Source organism: Eschrichtius robustus, chromosome 4, assembly GCF_028021215.1.
Source record: "Eschrichtius robustus isolate mEscRob2 chromosome 4, mEscRob2.pri, whole genome shotgun sequence".
Classification (NCBI taxonomy): Eukaryota; Metazoa; Chordata; class Mammalia; order Artiodactyla; family Eschrichtiidae; genus Eschrichtius; species Eschrichtius robustus.
This window is the reverse complement of record NC_090827.1, coordinates 49,087,560-49,106,240: the sequence shown is the minus strand read 5'-3', so window position 1 is coordinate 49,106,240 and position 18,681 is coordinate 49,087,560.

Below are 18,681 nucleotides of genomic sequence, written 5' to 3'. Positions count from 1 at the left end.
GAAACACAAGAGAAGGAAAACACCTACAATAACAAACCCAAAACATTTAAGAAAATGGGAATAGGAACATACATATCGATAATTACCTAATTATCGATAATTTAAGACTAAGGGATAGGGTACACACAAGAAAACAGCTGGGCATATAAAAATGTTTGGTCAGTGTCCAAGCATAGTGGGAAGGCTAAAGTAGGGCACTATGGGGTGCCTGGACAGGCCTAGGATATATAAACAGATAATAGGGTTAAGAGCAAGAAGAGAACAGGAAATAAACTGAAAACATGTCAGTGACCTGAGGACTTCTTCACAGGTAGCCCTGTTACTGAGGAATGTCAGGTCCCTCAGAGTTTCAGCTAGAGCACTGGTTTGAATATGATACTAAAAATTTCCCCAAAGGTCAGTTAGAACCAATATTAAGCAGCTTCTCAAATTTTTAGTGTGGGGAGTGGTGAGATGTAGGAATGACTAAGAATCGGGAACTTACTGTTTCCCTTAAATTTGTTAGAAATTCTCACATTTCAACCACTGGTAACTTTTGTTTATCAACAAGAAAGGTTGAATAAAATTCATATTTCAAGTTAAAACCTAACTTCCAAAAGAATCTTTTGCTGGAACTATAAAAATACACCTGAAGTCATAAGTTCAGTTTTTATCTCCTCTATATTTTCAGATCAGCAAAAATGCTCAAAACAAAGGTCTTAATGATTTGGGAAATGAGTAAAACACGAACACCAATCAAAACACAAGTCCATAAACCAGCATTCTCCAAACAAGTCCATAATCTTGGCGTAGGTGTGAAATTTTGCGTTTTTAGGTATAGAGCAAAAATAATTTCACACAGCTTTTCTGCTAAGAAAACAATCACTCAAGAGCATAAGAAAGGCTGATTACAGTCCAGAACAACAGGTCTCAACATGAAGGTCGTTTTGCCTGACTGGTCTGGTGGCCCTCGGTGGTCCATGGTTTGAGGCTGCTCACGACCCTGGAAAAGTAGAGTGGGCCAGGGGGAAAGGGCTGTGACTGAAGCAATGGGAGGGGGTCATCAGGATGGGCAGTGCAGAATCTCCCCCAGTGCTGAGACCTCCGACCTTCCACACTAGGTTTCCCATATTTTTACTTTTTCTAAAGATGCTGATATATGAAAAATGAACACGAGTTCATAGAAGAGATTCCCATGGACCATTTTAATTTTCATTACACCTGTACAATTTAATTCAATTATAATGAATATGACACAGCTCATTTCCAACCTGCAAGAGAAAGGAATGAAGCAGATCTTCTGCCCAGAAGCCCTGGTGAGTTTTCAGAGGATAAGGAGTGCTCCAGTCTCTTAAGCACAGTCACACCTTGGATCAGGATGTACCCTGAGGTTATGCAACTTTCTTCCCTTTCCCCTCTCTCTCCCTCAGCCCCTCTTTCTCCTCCCTGCTTCTTTACATGTACGTATGTACTTATGTATTTAATAACTCTTTTATTGCTCCTTATTTCTTCCTTTCCTTCTTTCTTGCCTGTATGTCACACAGCCCACTTATAAGCCCACTGCCTAGGATGGGGGAAAAAAGTTAAGATATTAACTTCTTCTATGGATGGGGGAAAAAAGTTAAGATATTAACTTCTTCTATTGTCACTGTTCTGGGAATACCTTCAGGCTCCTAGATTTATTTATATGCTCAAATTTGAACTTGAAAGTAATTTAGGAGTTTGGGTAGGCCTTCTGGACGCATAAAATGTTTGAATTGTAAAAATAAAGGAGGGAAGGACTGAAAAACAATGATTTATTATGGCAGAAAAAGAGAACTCTAGGTATCTTCCTATGTTGACTCCCTACCTCCCCACCTCCTGTTTGCTTAAGATATAAACAACAATCAGATATTTTAACTATAAAGAACAACTATTTTACTTTAGTATTATACTGGATTATTTATTTTAGAATGTTTGTTGCAACTAGTTATCAATACCCCAAAGTTATGGAAATAGCTTGATTTTATGAAGTTGGTCACTGCAACTTTATTTCTTTAAAATTATAAGGATGAAATATATATATGAAATAATATTACTGAATTGCTTCAAAATAATATTGGAGAGGGCGCTTTCAAGATGGCAGAGGAGTAAGACGTGGATATCACCTTGCTCCCCACAAATACATCAAAACTACATCTACATGTGGAACAACTCGCACAGAACACCTACTGAACGCTGGCAGAAGGCCTCAGACTGGCCAAACGGGTCTTGGTACTCTGGCCCGGTGTCAGGCCTGAGCCTCTGAGGTGGGAGAGCCGAGTTCAGGACATTGGTCTGCCAGAGACCCCCCGGCCCCACATAATATCAAACGATGAGAGCTCTCCCAGAGATCTCCATCTCAACGCTAAGACCCAGCTCCACTCAACGACCACCAAGTTACAGTGCTGGACACCCTATGCCAAACAACTAGCAAGACAGGAACACAACCACACCCATTAGCAGAGAGGCTGCCTAAAATCATAATAAGGTCACAAACACCCCAAAACACACCACCGCACGCAGCCCTGCCCACCAGAAAGACAAGATCCAAACTCATCCACCAGAACACAGGCACCAGTCCCCTCCACCAGGAAGCCTACACAACCCACTGAAACAACCTTACCCACTGGGGGCAGACACCAAAAACGACAGGAACTATGACCCTGCAGCCAGCGAAAAGGAGACCCCAAACACAGTAAGTTAAGCAAGATGAGAAGACAGAGAAATACACAGCAGATGAAGGAGCAAGGTAAAAACCCACCAGACCAAACAATGAAGAGGAAATATGCAGTCTACCTGGAAAAGAATTCAGAGTAATGATAGTAAAGATGATCCAAAATCTTGCAAATAGAATGGAAAAATACAAGAAACGTTTAACAAGGACCTAGAAGAACTAAAGAGCAAACAAACAATGATGAACAACAAAATACATGAAATTAAAAATCCTCTAGAAGGAATCAATAGCAGAATAACTGAGGCAGAGGAAGGCATAAGTGACCTGGAAGATAAAATAGTGGAAATAACTACTGCAGAGCAGAATAAAGAAAAAAGAATGAAAAGAATTGAGGACAATCTCAGAGACCTCTGGGACAACATTAAACGCACCAACATTCGAATTATAGGGGTCCCAGAAGAAGAAGAGAAAAAAAAAGGGACTGAGAAAATATTTGAAGAGATTATAGTTGAAAACTTTCCTAATATGGGAAAGGAAATATTCAATCAAGTCCAGGAAGCACAGAGAGTCCCATACAGGATAAATCCAAGGAGAAACATGCCAAGACACATAGTAATCAAACTGACAAAAATTAAAGACAAAGAAAAAATATTAAAAGCAGCAAGGGAAAAGCAACAATTAACATACAAGGGAATCCACATAAGGTTAACAGCTGATCTTTCAGCGGAAACTCTGCAAGCCAGAAGGAGTGGCAGGACATATTTAAAGTGATGAAAGGGAAAAACCTACAACCAACATTACTCTACCCAGCAAGGATCTCATTCAGATTCGACGGAGAAATTAAAACCTTTACAGATAAGCAGAAGTTAAGAGAACTCAGCACCACCAAACCAGCTCTACAGCAGATGCTAAAGGAACTTCTCTAAGTGGGAAACAGAAGAGAAGAAAAGGACCTACAAACACGAACGCAAAACAATTAAGAAAAGAGTCATAGGAGAATACATCTCAAAAATTACCTTAAACGTGAATGGATTAAATGCTCCAACCAAAAGACACAGGCTTGCTGAATGGATACAAAAACAAGACCCATATATATGCTGTCTACAAGAGACCCACTTCAGACCTAGGGACACATACAGAGTGAAAGTGATGGGATGGAAAAAGATATTCCATGCAAATGGAAATCAAAAGAAAGCTGGAGTAGCTATTCTCATATCAGACAAAATAGACTTTAAAATAAAGACTATTACAAGAGACAAATAAGGACACTATATAATGATCAAGGGATCGATCCAAGAGGAAGGTATAACAATTGTAAATATTTATGCACCCAACATAGGAGCACCTCAATACATAAGGCAAATACTAACAGCCATAAAACGGGAAATCGACAGTAACACAATCATAGTAGGGGACTTTAACACCCCACTTTCACCAATGGACAGATCATCCAAGATGAAAATAAATAAGGAAACACAAGCTTTAAATGATACATTAAACAAGATGGACTTAATTGATATTTATAGGACATTCCACCCAAAAACAACAGAATACACATTTTTCTCAAGTGCTCATGGAACATTCTCCAGGATAGATCATATCTTGGGTCACAAATCAAGCTTTGGTAAATTTAAGAAAATTGAAATCGTATCAAGTATCTTTTCCGACCACAACACTATGAGACTAGATATCAATTACAGGAAAAGATCTGTAAAAAATACAAACACATGGAGGCGACACAATACACTACTTAATAACGAAGTGATCACTGAAGAAATCAAAGGGGAAATCAAAAAATACCTAGAAACAAATGACAATGGAGACACAACGACCCAAAACCTATGGGATGCAGCAAAAGCAGTTCTAAGAAGGAAGTTTATAGCAATACAAGCCTACCTCAAGAAACAGGAAACATCTCGAATAAACAACATAACCTTGCACCTAAAGCAATTAGAGAAAGAAGAACAAAAAAACCCCAAAGCTAGCAGAAGGAAAGAAATCATAAAGATCAGATCAGAAATAAATGAAAAAGAAATGAAGGAGACAATAGCAAAGATCAATAAAACTAAAAGCTGGTTCTTTGAGAAGGTAAACAAAATTGATAAACCATTAGCCAGACTCATCAAGAAGAAAAGGGAGAAGACTCAAATCAATACAATTAGAAATGAAAAAGGAGAAGTAACAACTGACACTGCAGAAATACAAAGGATCATGAGAGATTACTACAAACAACTCTATGCCAATAAAATGGAGAACATGGAAGAAATGGTCAAATTCTTAGAAATGCACAACCTGCTGAGACTGAACTGGGAAGAAATAGAAAATATGAACAGACCGATCACAAGCACTGAAATTGAAACTGTGATTAAAAATCTTCCAACAAACAAAAGCCCAGGACCAGATGGCTTCACGGGCGAATTCTATCAAACATTTAGAGAAGACCTAACACCTATCCTTCTCAAACTGTTCCAAAATATTGCAGAGGGAGGAACACTCCCCAACTCATTCTACGAGGCCACCATCACCCTGATACCAATACCAGACAAAGATGTCACAAAGAAAGAAAACTACAGGCCAATATCACTGATGAACATAGATGCAAAAATCCTCAACAAAATACTAGCAAACAGAATCCAACAGCACATTAAAAGGATCATACACCATGATCAAGTGGGGTTTATCCCAGGTTTGCAAGGATTCTTCAATATATGCAAATCAATCAACATGATACATCATATTAACAAACTGAAGGAGAAAAACCATACGATCATCTCAATAGATGCAGAGAAAGCTTTCGACAAAATTCAACACCCATTTATGATAAAAGCCCTGCAGAAAGTAGGCAGAGAGGGAACTTACCTCAACATAATAAAGGCCATATATGACAAACCCACAGCCAACATTGTCCTCAATGGTGAAAAACTGAAACCATTTCCACTAAGATCAGGAACAAGACAAGGTTGCCCACTCTCACCACTATTATTCAACATAGTTTTGGAAGTGTTAGCCACAGCAATCAGAGAAGAAAAAGAAATAAAAGGAATCCAAATCGGAAAAGAAGAAGTAAAGCTGTCACTGTTTGCAGATGACATGATACTATACATAGAGAATCCTAAAGATGCTACCAGAAAACTACTAGAGCTAATCAATGAATTTGGTAAAGTAGCAGGATACAAAATTAATGCACAGAAATCTCTTGCATTCCTGTACACTAATGATGAAAAATCTGAAAGTGAAATTAAGAAAACACTCCCGTTTACCATTGCAACAAAAAGAATAAAATATCTAGGAATAAACCTACCTAAGAAGACAAAAGACCTGTATGCAGAAAATTATAAGACACTGATGAAAGAAATTAAAGATGATACAAATAGATGGAGAGATATACCATGTTCTTGGATTGGAAGAATCAACATTGTGAAAATGAGTATACTACCCAAAGCAATCTACAGATTCAATGCAATCCCTAGCAAATTACCAATGGCATTTTTTACGGAGCTAGAACAAATCATGTTAAAATTTGTATGGAGACACAAAAGACCCCGAATAGCCAAAGCAGTCTTGAGGGAAAAAAATGGAGCTGGAGGAATCAGACTCCCTGACTTCAGACTATACTACAAAGCTACAGTAATCAAGACGGTTTGGTACTGGCACAAAAACAGAAACATAGATCAATGGAACAGGAGAGAAAGCCGAGAGATAAGCCCACGCACATATGGTCACCTTATCTTTGATAAAGGAGGCAAGCATATACAGTGGAGAAAAGACAGCCTCTTCAATAAGTGGTGCTGGGAAAATTGGACAGCTACATGTAAAAGTATGGAATTAGAACACTCCCTAACACCATACACAAAAATAAACTCAAAATGGATTAAAGAGCTAAATGTAAGGCCAGACACTATCAACCTCTTAGAGGAAAACATAGGCAGAACACTCTATGACATAAATCACAGCAAGATCCTTTTTGACCCAACTCCTAGAGAAATGGAAATAAAAACACAAATAAACAAATGGGACCTAATGAAACTTAAAAGCTTTTGCACAGCAAAGGAAACCATAAAGAAGACCAAAAGACAAACCTCAGAATGGGAGGAAATATTTGCAAGTGAAGCAACTGACAAAGGATTAATCTCCAAGATTTAAAGCAGCCCATGCAGCTCAATAACAAAAAAACAAACAACCCAATCCAAAAATGGGCAGAAGACCTAAACAGACATTTTTCCAAAGAAGATATACAGATTGCCAACAGACACATGAAAGAATGCTCAACATCATTAATCATTAGAGAAATGCAAATCAAAACTACAATGAGGTATCACCTCACACCAGTCAGAATGGCCATCATCAAAAAATCTAGAAACAATAAATGCTGGAGAGGGTGTGGAGAAAAGGGAACACTCCTGCACTGTTGGTGGGAATGTAAATTGATACAGCCACTATGGAAAACAGTATGGAGGTTCCTTAAAAAACTAAAAATAGAACTACCATACGACCCAGCAATCCCACTACTGGGCATATACCCTGAGAAAACCATAATTCAAAAAGAGTCATGTACCAAAATGTTCATAGCAGCTCTATTTACAATAGCCAGGACATGGAAGCAACCTAAGTGTCCATCATCGGATGAATGGATAAAGAAGATGTGGCACATATATACAATGGAATATTACTCAGCCATAAAAAGAAACGAAATGGAGGTATTTGTAGTGAGGTGGATGGAGTTAGTGTCTGTCTTACAGAGTGAAGTAAGTCAGAAAGAGAAAAACAAATACAGTATGCTAACACATATATATGGAATCTAAGGTAAAAAAAAAAAAAGTCATGAAGAACCTAGTGGCAAGATGGGAATAAAGACACAGACTTACTAGAGAATGGACTTGAGGATATGGGGAGGGGGAGGGGTAAGATGTGACAGGGTGAGAGAGTGGCATAGACATATATACACTACCAAATGTAAAATAGATAGGTAGTGGGAAGCAGCCGCATAGCACAGGGAGATTAGCTCGGTGCTTTGTGACCACCTAGAGGGGTGGGATAGGGAGGATGGGAGGGAGGGAGATGCAAGAGGGAAGAGATATGGGAACATATGTATATGTATAACTGATTCACTTTGTTATAAAGCAGAAACTAACACACCATTGTAAAGCAATTATACTCCAATAAAGACGTTTTAAAAATTAATTAATTAATTAAAAAAAAAGACCACTCTGTAATCGTGTCTGAGCTCAACAACAAACAAGGTCACTGTGAAATCATAAAACTGGTCAAATGCCCTCTGTCCCAGCAGAGTAATTACTGGTTCTTTACCAGTTGCAACTTTAGCCCCTCCTCCTTTCTCCTGCCTCCTAGACAAAAATGATTATGATACCCCATCATAGAATTGCTCTTACTTCCAGACAACACCCAACCCATGGCAAATGCCTGCTTTTTGAGCCTTCCCCCAAAACGTGTCACAGAAGCCAAATTCCCATAAAAATAACTTTTAACTCTTTCTTGATGAGAGACCCCATAGTTCCCCGCAATGTTTGTTCTCCATGGTTGCAATGACCCCAGCCAATAAAACCCCAATTCGTTTGACTGCAGGTGTATTACTGGTGGTTTTTGGCGGCAGTGCATGAACAAGAAGCAGGCTCAGATTTAAAATTTCTAAATATTTCATTTTCAAAATGTGTCAGAATCACTTGAGCCTGTTTCTTAAAAATGAAGATTCCTGGGCTCAATCCTACATCACCTGAGCCTCAGCTGAAGCCCAGGATCTGCATTTCACAAGCTCCCCAGGTGATTCTTATGTGCATGAAAGAGTGTGAACAACTCCATGTTTCCACGCGTGTTGAAGAAGAGTCCATCCAAGTAAAGCCAGCAGGGGACTGTGTACCTCACCCATACGGGTACCTCTCCTTGGGAGGTCACTTCCAAAGCCTCGCAAGCTTAAAAATACAATTTTGTAAATACAGTTGATCCTCATTATTTGCAGATTCCACATCTGTGAATTCCCCTACTTGCTGAAATTCATTTGTAACTCCCAAATCCATACTTGTGGCCCTTTGAGGTTATTTACAGACTTGTGCAGAACCTCGAAAAATCTGAATGGCACACATTCCCAGCCGAGGTGGAAGGCAGGTGCTCCCCGCCTTGTTCCAGCTCCTGTGGTGAGAGGACCACAGGGTGCAGGCGGTAGGGCAGGGTCGCACACAAGGCTGCCGTGCTGGGGCCAGCTGGAGGGGGCTTGAATCCATACTCTGGCATCTGTTAACGACGCAGCCTCGGGCAAGTCACCTAAGGTTTCTGAACCTTTGGTTCTCTCTCTCTGTTTCTGTCTCTCTGTGTTTGTGTGTGTGTCTCTCAATTTTTTTTTTTTATTGTGATGAAATAGATATAACACATTTTAACCATTTTAAAGTATACAATTCTGTGGTATTAAGTACATTCACAATGTTCTACGATCACGATTGCCATCCATTTCCAGACCTCTTTCATCACCCTAAACAGAAATTCTGTATCCATTAAACAATAACATCCATCTCCTTCTGCCCCCAGCCCCTGGTAACTTCTATCTACTTTCTGTCTCTATAAATTTGCCTATTCTAGAAAACTTATATAAGTAAAATTATAAAAACAGTTGTCCTTTTGTGTCTGGTTTGTTTCACTTAGCATAATATTTTCAGATTTCATCCACATTGTATGTATGAGAATACATATGTATGTATGTATCAGAATTTCATTCCTCCTTACAGACAAATAATATTCCATTGTACATATGTACCACATTTTGTTTATCCATTCACATGGACATTTGAGCTGTTTCCACCTTTTGCGTATTGTGAATAACACTACCATGAACACTCAAATGCAAGTATATGTTTGAGTACCTGTTTTCCTACACACCTAGGAGCGGAATTACTGGGTCATACCATACTTCTATGTTTAACTTCTTGAGGAACCGCCAAACTGTTTGCCACAGCAGCTGCAACATTTTACAATCTCACCAGCAGTGCACACAGTTTCCATTTTCTCCACATCCTCACCAACACTTATTTCCCCCTCCCCTTTTTAAAAAAATAATCGCCATCCTAATGGGTGCAAAGTAGTTTTCTTTTTTGTAAAATAAAGAAAATAGGATCTACTAGGGTGAGTTGTTTTCAGATTTGAAGATTGTAATTGGTGATATATATATATATATAATTATATATATATAAATAATTTGCTTCCATACCCTCTCAAAGCATATTACCCTTTTAGCCCTGTGATATACCCATCAACCCAGAAGCTCTCTGAACTCCTTGTTCAATAATTTTTATAAAGCTCAATCTCTAATGCCTCCTCCTTCCCTCCCCTAGGTCTGTGGGTGGGCCCAAGAGCTCCAACCCTCTAATCACTTGGTCCTTCTGGTGACCAGCCTCATCTTAAGGCTACTTAGGATCCCCATCCTAAGTCACTTCATTAACATGAACTCATGTGTGCTCTGAAAGGACTCCTAGTGAATACCTAAAGACACTCTCATCACTCAGGAAATCCCAAGGGTTTTAGGGGCTCTGTGCCAGGAACCAGGGACAAAAAACCTAATATTTCTTATACCACAACCTCAAAACTGATCCAATGTTTGGGATTTTCAAATTTTCTCCCATCCCCAATTCCTTCTTTTGTGCCTCAGTGTATACAAAAGGATGTAGGAAAGAAGGAAAACTAACATTTATTGAGTTGCCTACTCTGTGTGCTAAGTAAGTATTATTGGGGTTCAGGACACACTACCCCAAAATATGGCACTTTGGTATATTAAATATCTTAAGCTCAAGGAGCTTGAGAAAATGGTAGGAGCAGGAAGGTCACTCTGAAACACTCCTCACCTTCTGTCCTGAAAGCAGAAGATAAATCTCCCCTGTGAAATGTACCCTCCCTGTACCAGGAAGGTGGAAGGCATCCTTATCACCAGACAGGGAATTTAGGGCCAAGAAGTCTGTGTAAACAAACCTGTTACTTCTTCACCATTATGCTGCTCCTAGGCCAAACCCCTTTGTCTTGTCAATTCTTCACAGATTTATTGTTTCTTTGTCTAAATGGTATAAAAGCTTCCTGCTTTGGTCACTTCTTTGAGTCTCATATCTTTGTGGGGCTCCTGTAAATACACATGAAATTAAATTTGCTTTTTTTCTGTTTAACTGCCTTTTTACTACAGAGGGGTCTAGAAGGGTAGAGGGAAAATTATTTTTCCTCCCCTACAGTATTCACTGTCTGTTTTCATATGTGCTATTTCATTTCATTTGACCCTTCCTTGTTCTGTTTATTCCCCATTATCCTCATTTTCTACACCTATTCTCCACCCTCCTCCCATATCCCCAAAACTTTTCTAGTGTGTTTAAGGTATATCTTTCTATTTGTATGAGATTATGTGTTTTGCATGTATGTATTTTTTTATTCACATAATAGTAAGTGTGATATATCTCATTCTGTTTCCTGCTGTTTGTAGTCAGCACTGGTTGTTGGGATAATCCTCACTGCTACTTGTTCTCTGGTCCTTTCCTTCTATAACTGCTATACTTCAAGCTATGTATCCACCTTAGTTTGCTGATCTCTTCCTCCAGTGACAGATACTCAGATGGCTTCCAACCACCTCCACCACCATTGCTACTACAATGAGAGCAGTTATACACGCCCCCTCAGAGAACGTGTGAGAATGTCTGTGGGGTATATACCCAGGAGGGAGACTGTTGGGCCACCAAATATTAGTGTACTTGAGTTAACTAAGTACTCCAGGTACGATTCTGAAGATTGATTTACATCCCATCCACAGTGCATGAGTGAGTACTTTTTTATCCTACAACCTCTTCAGATCGCCACTCCCAGATCATTAGGAAGAAAGGAAACTCAGAATTTCTGTGCCTTGCTTTTTAAATTTTCTTAACCATGTTTTTTAATGATCAAAAGTTTTAAATTATGATGAAGAGCAGAAGCAAGAAGAACTACAATCCTGTAGCCTGTGGAACAAAAACCACATTCACTGAAAGATAGACAAGATGAAAAGGCAGAGGGCTATGTACTAGATGAAGGAACAAGATAAAACCCCAGAAAAACAACTAAATGAAGTGGAGATAGGCAACCTTCCAGAAAAAGAATTCAGAATAATGATAGTGAAGATGATCCAGGACCTCGGAAAAAGAATGGAGGCAAAGATCAAGAAGATGAAAGAAATGTTTAACAAAGACCTAGAAGAATTAAAGAACAAACAAACAGAGATGAACAATACAATAACTGAAATGAAAACTACACTAGAAGGAATCAATAGCAGAATAACTGAGGCAGAAGAACGGATAAGTGACCCGGAAGACAGAGTGGTGGAATTCACTGCTGCGGAACAGAATAAAGATAAAAGAATGAAAAAGAAATGAAGACAGTCTAAGAGACCTCTGGGACAACATTAAACGCAACCACATTCGCATTATAGGGGTCCCAGAAGGAGAAGAGAGAGAGAAAGGACTGAGAAAATATTTGAAGAGATTATAGTCGAAAACTTCCCTAACATGGGAAAGGAAATAGCCACCCAAGTCCAGGAAATGCAGAGCGTCCCATACAGAATAAATCCAAGGAGAAACACGCTGAGTCACATAGTAATCAAATTAGCAAAAATTAAAGACAAACAAAAATTATTGAAAGCAGGAAGGGAAAAACGACAAATAACATACAAGGGAACTCCCATAAGGTTAACAGCTGATTTCTCAGTAGAAACTCTACAGGCCAGAAGGGAGTGGCATGATATACTTAAAGTGATGAAAGGGAAGAACCTACAACCAAGATTACCCTACCCGGCAAGGATCTCATTCAGATTCGATGGAGAAATCAAAAGCTTTACAGACAAGCAAAACCTAAGAGAATTCAGCACCACCCAACCAGCTCTACAACAAAAGCTAATGGAACTTCTCTAAGTGGGAAACACAAGGAAGAAAAGGACCTACAAAAGCAAACCCAAAAAGATTAATAAAATGGTCATAGGAACATGCATATTGATAATTACCTTAAGTGTGAATGGATTAAATGCTCCAACCAAAAGACACAGGCTTGCTGAATGGATACAAAAACAAGACCCATATATATGCTGTCTACAAGAGATCCACTTCAGACCTAGGGACACATACAGACTGAAAGTGAGGGGATGGAAAAAGACATTCCATGCAAATGGAAATCAAAAGAAAGCTGGAGTAGCAATACTCATGTCAGATAAAATAGACTTTAACATAAAGAATGTTACAAGAGACAAGGAAGGACACTACATAATGATTAAGGGATCAATCCAAGGAGAAGATATAACAATTATAAATATATATACACCTAACATAGGAGCACCTCAATACATAAGGCAACTGCTAACAGCTATAAAAGAGGAAATTGACAGTAACACAATAATAGTGGGGGACTTTAACACCTCACTTACACCAATGGACAGATCATCCAAAGCAAAAATTAATAAGGAAACAGAAGCTTTAAATGACACAATAGACCAGATAGATTTAATTGATATTTATAGAACATTCCATCCAAAAACAGCAGATTACACTTTCTTCTCAAGTGCACATGGAACATTCTCCAGGATAGATCACATCTTGGGTCACAAATCAAGCCTCAGTAAATTTAAGAAAATTGAAATCATATCAAGCATCTTTTCTGACCACAACACTATGAGATTAGAAGTGAGTTACAGGGGAAAAAACGTAAAAAACACAAACACATAGAGGCCAAACAGTTCGTTACTAAATAACCAAGAGATCACTGAAGAAATCAAAGAGGAAATCAAAAAATACCTAGAGACAAATGACAATGAAAACATGATGACCCAAAACCTATGGGATGCAGCAAAAGCAGTTCTAAGAGGGAAGTTTATAGCTATACAAGCCTACCTCAAGAAACAAGAAAAATCTAAAATAAATAATCTAACCTTACACCTAAAGGAACTAGAGGAAGAAGAACAAACAAAACCCAAATTTAGCAGAAGGAAAGAAATCATAAAGATCAGAGCAGAAATAAATGAAATAGAAACAAAGAAAACAACAGCAAAGATCAATAAAACTGAAAGCTGGTTCTTTGAGAAGATAAACAAAATTAATAAACCATTAGCCAGACTCATCAAGAAAAAGAGGGAGAGGACTCAAATAAATAAAAATAGAAATGAAAAGGAGAAGTTACAACAGACACCACAGAAATACAAAGCATCCTAAGAGACTACTACAAGCAACTCTATGCCAATAAAATGGACAGCCTGGAAGAAATGGACAAATTCTTAGACAGGTATAACCTTCCAAGACTCAACCAGGAAGATACAGAAAATATGAACAGACCAATCACAAGTAATGAAATTGAAACCGTGATGAAAAATCTTCCAACAAACAAAAGTCCAGGACCGGATGGCTTCACAGGTGAATTCTATCAAACTTTTAGAGAAGAGCTAACACCCATCATTCTCAAACTCTTCCAAAAAATTGCAGAGGAAGGAACACTCCCAAACTGATTCTATGAGGCCACCATCACCCTGATACCAAAACCAAACAAAGATACTACAAAATAATAAAATTACAGACCAATATCACTGATGAATATAGATGCAATTATCCTCAACAAAATACTAGCAAACAGAATTCAACAACACTTTAAAAGGATCATACACCATGATCAAGTGAGATTTATCCCAGGGCTGCAAGGATTCTTCAATATACGCAAATCAATCAATGTGATACACCATATTAACAAACTGAAGAATAAATACCATATGATCATCTCAAGAGATGCAGAAAAAGCTTTTGACAAAATTCAACACCCATTTATGATAAAAACTCTCCAGAAAGTGGGCATAGAGGGAACCTACCTCAACATAATAAAGGCCATATACGACTAACCCACAGCAAACATCATTCTCAATGGTGAAAAACTGAAAGCATTTCCTCTAATATCAGGAACAAGACAAGGATGTCCACTCTCACCGCTATTATTCAACATAGTTTTGGAAGTCCTAGCCTCAGCAATCAGAGAAGGAAAAGAAATAAAAGGAATACAAATTGGAAAAGAAGAAGTAAAACTGTCACTGTTGGCAGATGACATGATACTGTACATAGAGAATCCTAAAGATGCCACCATGAAACTACTAGAGCTAATCAATGAATTTGGAAGTTGCAGGATACAAAATTAATGCACAGAAATCTCTTGCGTTCCTATACACTAATGATGAAAAATCTGAAAGAGAAATTAAGGAAACACTCCCATTTACCATTGCAACAAAAAGAATAAAATACCTAGGAATAAACCTACCTAGGGAGACAAAAGACCTGTTTGCAGAAAAGTGTAAGACACTGATGAAGGAAATTAAAGATGATACCAACAGATGGAGAGATATACCATGTTCTTGGATTGGAAGAATCAATATTGTGAAAATGACTCTACTACCCAAAGCAATCTACAGATTCAATGCAATCCCTATCAAATTACCAATGGCATTTTTTACAGAACTAGAACAAAAAATCTTAAAATTTGTATGGAGACACAAAAGACCCCAAAATGCCAAAGCAGTCTTGAGGGGAAAAAAACGGAGCTGGAGGAATCAGACTCCCTGACTTCAGACTATACTACAAAGCTACAGTAATCAAGACAATATGGTACTGGCACAAAAACAGAAACATAGATCAATGGAACAAGATAGAAAGCCCAGAGGTAAACCCACGCGCCTATGGTCAACTAATCTATGACAAAGAAGGCAAGGATATACAATGGAGAAAAGACAGTCTCTTCAATAAGTGGTGCTGGGAAAACTGGACAGCTACATGTAAAAGAATGAAATTAGAACACTCCCTAACACCATACACAAAAATAAACTCAAAATGGATTAAAGACCTAAATGTAAGACCGGACACTATAAAACTCTTAGAGGAAAACATAGGAAGAACACTCTTTGAGGTAAATCACAGCAAGATCTTTTTTGATCCCCCTCCTAGAGTAATGGAAATAAAAACAAAAATAAACAAATGGGACCTAATGAAACTTCAAAGCTTTTGCACAGCAAAGGAAACCATAAACAAGACAAAAAGACAACCCTCAGAATGGGAGGAAAGATTTGCAAATGAATCAATGGACAAAAGTTTAATCTCCAAAATATATAAACAGCTCATGAAGCTCAATATTAAAAGAACAAACAACCCAATCCAAAATCGGGCAGAAGACCTAAACAGACATTTCTCCAAAGAAGAGATACAGATGGCCAAGAAGCACATGAAAAGCTGCTCAGCATCACTAATTATTAGAGAAATGCAAATCAAAACTACAATGAGGTAACACCTCACACCAGTTAGAATGGGCATCATCAGAAAATGTACAAACAACAAATGCTGGAGAGGGTGTGGAGAAAAGGGAACCCTCTTGCGCTGTTGGTGGGAATGTAAACTGATACAGCCACTACGGAGAACAGTATGCAGTTTCCTCAAGAAACTAAAAATAGAATTACCATATGATCCAGCAATCCCACTATTGGGCATATACCCAGAGAAAACCATAATTCAAAAAGACACATGCAGCCTAATGTTCATTGCAGCACTATTTACAATAGCCAGGTTATGGAAGCAACCTAAATGCCCATCGACAGACGAATGGTTAAAGAAGATGTGGTACGTATATACAATGGACTATTACTCAGCCATAAAGAGGAATGAAATTGGTTCATTTGTAGAGACGTGGATGGATCTAGAGACTGTCATACAGAGTGCAGTAAGTCAGAAAGGGAAAAACAAATATCGTGTATTAACGCATATATGTTGAACCTAGAAAAGTGGTACAGATGAACTGGTTTGCAGGGCAGACATTGAGACACAGATGTAGAGAACAAACGTATGGACACCAAGGGAGGAAAGTGGGGTTGAGGGGGTGGTGGTGGTGTGATGAATTGGGTGATTGGGATTGACATGTATACACTGATGTGTATAAAATTGATGACTAATAAGAACCTGCTGTATAAAAAAAAATAGAAAAAACCTACTTATTAAAAAAATAAATAAATAAATAAATAAATAAATAAATAAATAAATAAATAAACTATTATGAAATCCAGTTTATCAATTTCTTCTTTTATGGTTTGTACTTTGACCTAGCCTAACTCAAGATCACAAAGATTTTCTCCTGCTTTCTTCCAGATGTTTTAGCTTTTACATTAATTCAAATTAATATTTGTTTATGTGTATAAAGTTCATTTTTTTGCCATACAGAAGTTGAATTTTTCCAGTAATGTTTGTTGAAAAGACAATTCTTTCTTAATTAATTGGCCTCGACATCTTTATTGACAATCACTTGATCATATTTGTGTGGGTCTATTTCTAGACTTCTAGACTTTCTATTCTGTTCCACTAATCTATATCTATGTCTCACCTTATTTCAATACCCTATTCTCTTGATTACTATAGCATTATAATAAGTTTTAAAATCACTTAGTGTAAATCCTTAACTTTGTTCTTCAAACCATTAAGCTTTCATGAGTAAAAACTGATTATCAGGTAATTTGTGAAACAGGCACTCTTCCCTTTCTATGAGCCTCCAAACATCTCTGTGCTTCTCCCCATCACTGAGCTTCACTGAGTTCAGTGGGGTTAGGAAGGAGTGAGGAGAGGGATGATGGAGCTGACGCTGTTTGGCTGACCCAACCTGAAACACAGCCCTGATCTTCCCAGCCAGCCTCCTCCAGGTAGGGTGTCCATGGGACCCACTTCTGGCTAATGAGAAATGATATTTCAGCTGTCACATCTGTCACACAAATACTGCTTTTATGAGAAAATCTTGGCAAGAAAGTGGTAATAGGTCAGTACAGACATCTTCATCCTTGAAGACATTTTTTATAACATTTTTCCCCTCTGGGAGACTTGTTATCATAATAAATATTCCAGCTACCCCTTATTAGATAGATTACCAGGAACTCCATCTCTCTTTTTTGTTTAAGTAATAGATTCCAGGTATATCGGACTAGGACATGTCGAGCCCTACATAATTATTATTAAACCACTACTACTAGTAGTGGTAGAAGTGTTAGTAGTATAGTACTTACTATTTATAAAAACAAGCACTTTCCATGTGTTTTTTGTTTCTCCAAACAAATCTGTAAGGCAGGTACCCGACCCTAACAACTATTAGGTAATATAACCCTTTAAAATGGTATTTCAAAAACTAAATCCAAGTTTCTCGAAGGCATACAGCTGAATCTACGTTGATTGCAGGTGAGGGCAAACACAGAGGTATGATTTTTCCTGTGTGAGAATTGAAATCAGTGCAACTGCACCCTATAGTACTATAATTTCCAAATTAGTCAGTGTTCATTAACATACTCTCCTAAATTCAGAGTTAAGTATTAAACACAGACTTGAATACATTCTCCTACAAGTTCCCTAGACCAGACTCTGACTGAATATGTAAAACAACAGCACCTTTAGACAACAACAGCAGAAGGATCACTTGGGTCTTGACTGGTGACTCTCATGAGTTGATGTGATCTTCCAGGGATGGTGGGGAGGACCAGATGCCTCAGGACGGTTCCGAGGTCTGACGACAGGGACCGTAGCCTTCCCAAGAAGGGACACAGCCTGGAGAAAATGTTCATGGAGTAGAGCACCATTCTCTGACGAACATATCTGGTTCTCCCACCTCTCCTCTTCCTTTTACCCTCTGTCGATCCTTCCCACACCTCCACCTGCCAACCCACTCCCAACAGATTTGTCCTTACCTTTGTCATAATAGCAGTAAGACACAGAAGGTCAGCTGAATTTGTGCAAATGTGTTTTAAGTTTATATCTTCTAAAATATAAAGCCCTCTGTTATCAAAATTTCATAGATCAGGAAAATTAAACTATTGTTCAGTAGTGCAGGTCTATGGTTGGGGGTTGGGAAGCTCATACATGTCTCAGTCTGAGTTAATCAAGACTTTTAGAGTGTTCTTTGTTCCTCTTGCCCCAGAGCTTCAGTTTTTAACAGGGGTCTTCAAAATTCCTAGGCTAGCCTTT